Here is a 7,184-nt window from a genome sequence, read left to right as displayed (position 1 = left end):
AAATAATGAACACAGTTTTCAATATTTATGATTCAAAATATAACTGAAAAGTCTAATGACTGATTGAAAGAAATTCTCCCATTCCTTTCTTGACATTTATCATGTGCACCAGGCTGTGAATTGTAGCTGCTTTATCCAGGTACTTTTTTTTTGCCTTCACCAGCACTTAAATATTTTCAAAAATGAGCATGGTAAAGGAATGATTGAACAGGACTTTCTGGAAGTACCCAATTAAGGATAATAGATGTGATCTTTACAATTCACATAAATCAACATTTATGTAGAAAGAAATCTTCAAAGTTCCTTTTTGAAAATTCTGTTTGGAGTAAAGAATCCTTAAGTAAAACTAGAATAAAATGCTAATTTCAAAGGGAAAGCTCCCAGAATAGCTCTCATTAGTTAAAACATCAACTATTCAGTGAGTGAGAAAAGTCACAAGAATAGGTAGAGTTAAAAGGACTAATTTGTAGTTTATTCAAATCTCCCCAGAGATGATCAGTAAGTGGGTCTTTGCTTTGGATCAAGGCAGAGGAGGGATACAATGGGCTGAATTTTATGAGCCCTCTGGCACTGGGGGTTGTGGCCGGGGGGCCTGGAAAATTCTTCCGGGAGAAGCTCGCCACGACCCCTGACACCGGGAAGGCCTCGCCACATTTTACCGGCGACAGCGAGGCCTTGGTGTGGCCCCTCCATCACTCGGCGGTGGGACCTTTATTTTCATATGCAAATGATATTAAAATTAAATAATAATTACTTACCTGTCCCACGCCAATATTCCAGCCGCTGGCCGGAACTCCCGTACCTTCGGAACTCCCGAGGCATGACACTGGTGGGAAGGGGCGAGGAGTGAAATTTTCAGATCAGAAGTGAAGGGAGTGGTGAAAACTCTTTTGATTGGTGGGTGGGGATGGTGGGAAGGGGTTGAGGGTTAAAGTTATTCAAGGGCAGGGGGGAAAGGTTGGGATCTGAATAAAAGTTTTTTTGGAGGAATGGGCTATTAATGGATAGATTATTCCTTGCGGGTGTGGGGGAGCGGAATGAAGATGTTATTTAATGTATAACTTTAATTTTACACTTTTGTTCCCTTTAAAAATTTAAAATTCTTCCAAGGGCTTGATGCCCTTTAAAAATGGCACGAGCGCCTGCACGGTGGCGAGAGACGCCATTGCCTGGGACGGAGCGACCGCCCCCTCTACATCATCAGGGATGGCTGCTCTGCCCCCTCCATTTAAAGGAATCCCCATGCGAAATATCGTGAGGGCTCAGCGACACCCGCTCTGCACGGGTGGGCAAGATTAGAGCGCGCCACCACAATTTGTGACACACTCATAAAATTCAGCCCAATATCAGTATCTTTATCATGAACTGTCAAGCAGCAGGAAGAACACCAAACTGAACATTGATGGTCATACCACCTGTCCATCCAAGAAACAGTCAACACATTAGCAGAATGCTGGTGGCTTCGGATTCCCTGCTTTGAGTGGATAAAATAAAAAGGTTAGTGTAAATCACAGCCAAAATCTGACCTCCTTAAAAAAAAAATGGATTTTAGGGCAAGTGTGGTGTTGCAGCTCTAAAACATGACAGCAGTTTGTAACAAGATAAAAGTTCAAACCCTCATTCAGTCGACTTCCCATAACCTCAACGGCATTCCACCGAGGCCAGGCATCTTCCCCCATGGAAGCAGAAGAGAGGAAGGGGTGGATTATCCATATGCTGTTGAGAGTTGGACCCTCAATAGTCATCTTGAGAATAGAACCAGTAAATGCATGTGACCAGGCAGTTTATTCAGTTGGCCTATTAATCAAGAAAATGCATATAGAGGGAAACTAGAAGGGGAGAAATAAGGAAATTCAGAGGAACAAAGATGACATTTTAGAACTTTAGCAGTTATTAAAATGCATAAGTGATTTTGAGATAAAATTGGTTCTTTTTACAAAGAAAGATTTATGAATATTTTAGTCTACAACTATTAAAACTAACTATCTGGCAATTTCCTAGAAAAGAGCAGGTTGTAAGTCACCACAAGTTTAAAACTAGAGATACTTTTTTTTAAAAAGGAGGTAAAATGATCCCTTGTACAATAAGAACACTTCACTTAATAGTGCATAATACGGCTTCCAAATTCATTATACTTCTATAAGTTACTTTATTAAAAGCCCTTTTTATACTACCAGGGAGTCTGCCTGTCAGTCCACTTCAGGCATCTAGACTACTAATATTCTGCTCCAGGCAGCAAATCCAGTAACCCCAGGCTAAAGGAGCCATAATTACTGTGCAAATGTTGGGCACTGGCTCATGGCTGCTAGTCTCCCAGAATCCCAACTGAACAAACAGTAATATTAAAATGGCTTAAAAAATAGGTGAACTAAAAATCATTCATGGTTTTTGGTTAATTAGCAACAGCAGACAGGTGAACTCCTGATAAGACCAATTTAGGTCAAGAGCAAATTATGTTGTTGGGTGAAATTCCACTTCCTTTTATGAGGAATCTGTACCATGTACTTAACAGTCAATTTAGCTCTCAAACAGGTTAGATCTATAACATGAAGGAAATAGCCAAAGGGGTCTAATTAAGCAGTCATTCCCATTAGACTGGAATACAGGACACAATAAATGACGTGTGCTGATTATAAACTGAAGCTGCAGGCAGGACAAGGTGTTTAAATTAAATTGTGGGGGTCATCTGGTGTGCAAAACCTTACAGATAAACTGAAATTATTGCAATGGTGTAGGTTGTATTCAGGAGATTTCCGAAGGAAGCTGCAAGAAGGAAGATTTCTTTTCACTATTTTGTTGTTGCTGGCTGTCCCTCGATTCGAGGTACTCAAGGTTGTGAGTTTCTGCCACGGGTCTTCATGTGATGGAACAGGCTGATTCTTGACCCACAGATCTTTGGGCACATGGTACAGGACGTCCCACGAGGTAGTCGGATCTGTAGTGCATAATTTGTTTCCTTTTCTTTCCTTCTCTGCTGTCGCTCTGCCTCATCATTAAGGCGTTTGGACTCGAACATGATGCAGCTTGATTGACCATTTTGACCAACTGGTAGCAAGCTCCTCCCAGTCATCAGTGTCAATGCTGCCATGCTTCAAAGAGAGTTTCAGAGTGTCTTTGAAGCATTTTCTTTGCCCTCCCTGGAACTCTGGCCATTTGAGAGTTGAGAAAACAGGACCTGGCATTTTCGGCCATTGACGCAAACAATGACATAATCCAGGAGGTTCCAGAGCTTAGGCAGCTTTGATGCTTCCACGTGGTTTTATATTTGTTCTTCTTCTGGCAGAAGATGGTGTTTGCTATAATAAGGCCACTTGGAGCTCACATTGTCTGCAGGAGGTCAGCTTTTGCATTGGCTTTTCCCACCCCGTTATTCCCAATGGTTCCTCTGCCGATATCTGAGTCATGGCCAACCCTGGTATTACAGTCTCCAAGAAGGATGATCTTCTCTTTTGGGATGGCAGTGAGGACTTCATCAAGGTCAGAATGGAACTTTTCCTGAACACCTGCATCAGAGTCAAGAGTCAGGGCATAAGCCCTGATGACAGTAGCATATTGATTGCGGCGGAGCTGTAGGTGAAATTTCATGAGTTCATACAAAGAACAAAGAGAACAAAGAAAATTACAGCACAGGAACAGGCCCTTCAGCCCTCCAAGCCTGCGCCGATCCAGATCCTCTATCTAAACATGTCGCCTATTTTCTAAGGGTCTGTATCTCTTTGCTTCCTGCCCATTCATGTATCTGTCTAGATACATCTTAAAAGACGCTATCGTGCCCGCGTCTACCACCTCCGCTGGCAACGCGTTCCAGGCACCCACCACCCTCTGCGTAAAGAACTTTCCACGCATATCCCCCCACAGTGGCGCAGTGGTTAGCACCGCAGCCTCACAGCTCCAGGGACCCGGGTTCGATTCCGGGTACTGCCTGTGTGGAGTTTGCAAGTTCTCCCTGTGTCTGCGTGGGTTTTCTCCGGGTGCTCCGGTTTCCTCCCACAAACCAAAAGACTTGCAGGTTGATAGGTAAATTGGCCATTATAAATTGTCACTAGTATAGGTAGGTGGTAGGGAAATATAGGGACAGGTGGGGATGTTTGGTAGGAATATGGGATTAGTGTAGGATTAGTATAAATGGGTGGTTGATGTTCGGCACAGACTCGGTGGGCCGAAGGGCCTGTTTCAGTGCTGTATCTCTAATTAATTAAATTAATTAATTAATTAAACTTTTCCCCTCTCACTTTGAACTCGTGACCCCTAGTAATTGAATCCCCCACTCTGGGAAAAAGCTTCTTGCTATCCACCCTGTCTATACCTCTCATTTATACAAATGGATTTCTTCTCCACCATTTTAGAGCAAAATTGTAAGCACATTATAAACATACTTAAAAATGTCAATAGAAACAGTACATAGAAGAAACCTAGCCAGGTTGTGTAAAGTGATTTCTTCAGCGATTATTATCCTCCAGACTTTTGGTAACTTTCACTGTTACTCTCCTAGTCTGTCCATCCTGAAGATAGCAGGGCTATTATATAACTTGGAGTTTATTTTGTTTCTTTGGGAAGGACCTGGGGAAATCTGTTTCAGACATTCTCTGGGATAGAGATCATAAACATAGGCTATATTTTATTACCTTGCCAAAAAATGGGTTAAATTACCTTTTTAAAATGCCTTAGAATAGACTCTCAAAATGATGGCATCATATGGTTTTGACCTGTATTGTTTGTGAAGGGTTGCAGCTAGCCATAATGCACCTGTAATAGTTATCCTGTAACACTTCCCAAGCAGCAGGATGAGTCAATTAACTAGTATCAGCACCTTTTAAAAGCTTATTATCCAGCTGTGGAATACATAAAGGTTTTCACAAATTGTTCATTGAACGCAGGGAAAAAAGCAGTAGTAGCATTGAACCCTTGTTCTTGCTTGTCAACTGCATAATTGAGAAATGTGATCGTTTTGGGCATGAGGACAACCCCATAACCATAAGGTGGAGGCAACAAGAATGGTAATAGGTCACAGACAATGTGACCTACATCAACAGTTTGATGGAGGTCTGGAGAAAGTTCTATGACTTAAAGAAATTACACGGAAGCACACCAAGCTTATGTGGGCAGGAAGAAAGGCTGCAATTTCTAAAGTTACGCAGAAAAATTGCTGTATTCACACGGGAAAATATTGGCAAGAATGTAGATAATAAAGGGGAAAATGGCAGGGTTATGGAAATTGCAATACATACAAAACACATAACAGGGAGAATGTACTGCAGGGAGAAATTTCAATGAACTAACTCAGCACCACTAAAATTTTCTTGGCAGCTGCTCCCTCTGTACAGTGGGGAACCTGCTGGGTGCTGGGAGCCTTCCCTGTATAATTAATGATCCTGACCCAAGACAAATAGGTTGGCATAATGGCAATTTCAATGTGACAAGCCCTGATTTTCCTCCAGTGGCAAACCCATCCAGGAAGAAAATGCAGCAAATACAATATTCTTCTTAGTGAGTGTACGGTTGAGGAAGATTGTTCCCTCTTCTGGATTTCCCCAACACAGAAAATAGCTTCTCTTTACCTATTCTATCAAATGCTTTAATTATTTTTAAACACTCCAGAGAACCCCCTCAACCTTTTGAATGCAAGGAAACACAATCCATATTTTGTACAACTTATATCCAGGGTTATATAGTAGTTACTTGTTAAAGGAATAATAGATCTTCATATTTAGGTCTTTCATAGGATTTTGGTCGGCACATATATGGGTACATCTGTACAGAAGCCATCCCATTGGAAACAACTTTAGTTGCCTAAGATTCTCTATTGCTGGTCACTTCTAAAGCATATCTAGTTTAATGTACAGAAGTACAGAGATTCACATATGTTAATACATAAACAAAATACCGTGGATGCTGGGAATTTGGAATATAAACAGAAAATGCTGGAAATACTCAGCAGATCTGGTAGCATCTGTGGAGACAGAAACGGAGTTAATGGGTGGAATCTTAGTATCTGGCACAAGAGAGGGACCCGAATCCAACCTCCGGATTCACGGGCCTTCCAAGTTGCTCTTTACCAGAGCCTTCGAGTTCCCCGACCAATTAGGGAGGGCAGGCAGGATGATGCTGCCATTTTGTCAGAGGAAGGATTTCTGTTTAAAGGGACCATGACAGGTTTCAGAAAAGCTCAACAACACTTGGATTTTTCAGGCTGAACAATGACAGGAATGGAGGGGAGACCTGGGAAGGCTGCCCCCCCAGGACTCTCACTCTTACCTGGAGTTCCTGCTGCAGAATCTGAAGGGCTACAGTGAGGTGAGTTTTCCCAAGGGTGGGAGGAGGAGGGCAGCCTCTCCAACCAAGCAAACCTGGATGTAAGTGGCTGAGGAAGACAACAGTTGGAGTGTGATCCCTCCAACCTGGAGACTGTGCACCAAGAGGATCCAGCACCTCATGACAGGTGAGTGGCTTAACACCTTCAGGTGCCAACACCCAGACTCTGACATGCCCAGTGTTCTTCAGCACAGCACACCTCAGGTCAACAGACTTTGCAGCTCCACTCATTCCCCTCCTGGCAAACACCTCACATTCCCATCTGAGAAGCCAACACTCACACTTGCCCTTAGCATCTTGCACCCATGCCTCACAGTCACCATCCATAAATGGTGGTCCTTCCCTGCTGTGCACACAAGCCTTTATGGGCACTCACACCTCCCTGCTTTCTCTCCTGCAGCAAAAGACAGCATACAATTTGGCGAGAGGCAGAGATGTGGGGTGAGGCTAGGAGGAAGTGGTGAGCCTCCAGTGACAGACAACTTGTCTGCAATCGGCAATGCGTACCTACTTGGTCAACTGGGAAGGGGGATCTTGTTCTGTGAAGACGCAAATGTCAGCAGCGACCTGCTATGAGAGCATGAGCCTCCTGAGGCACTGGTGCTCAGATATGCCTTTCAATTAGGATCAATTGCAACCAATATGGTGGGTGAATTGAGTTTAATCAGAGCTTAACACAGGATATAACACACTAGTTGTAGAGCAAAAAATATACAACTGTGGCAAGTAGCGAGTGACTCAACTGATTGCTGGGATGAGATTATCATATGAGGACAGGTTGGCTCTGTATTCATTGGAGTTTAGAAGGATGAGAGGTGATCTTATTGAAACATTTAAGATTTTGAGGGGACTTGACAGGGTGGATGCTGAAA

This window comes from Heterodontus francisci, chromosome 22 (genome assembly GCF_036365525.1).
Source record: "Heterodontus francisci isolate sHetFra1 chromosome 22, sHetFra1.hap1, whole genome shotgun sequence".
Taxonomy (NCBI): Eukaryota; Metazoa; Chordata; class Chondrichthyes; order Heterodontiformes; family Heterodontidae; genus Heterodontus; species Heterodontus francisci.
Note: the sequence above shows the minus strand (reverse complement) of the source record.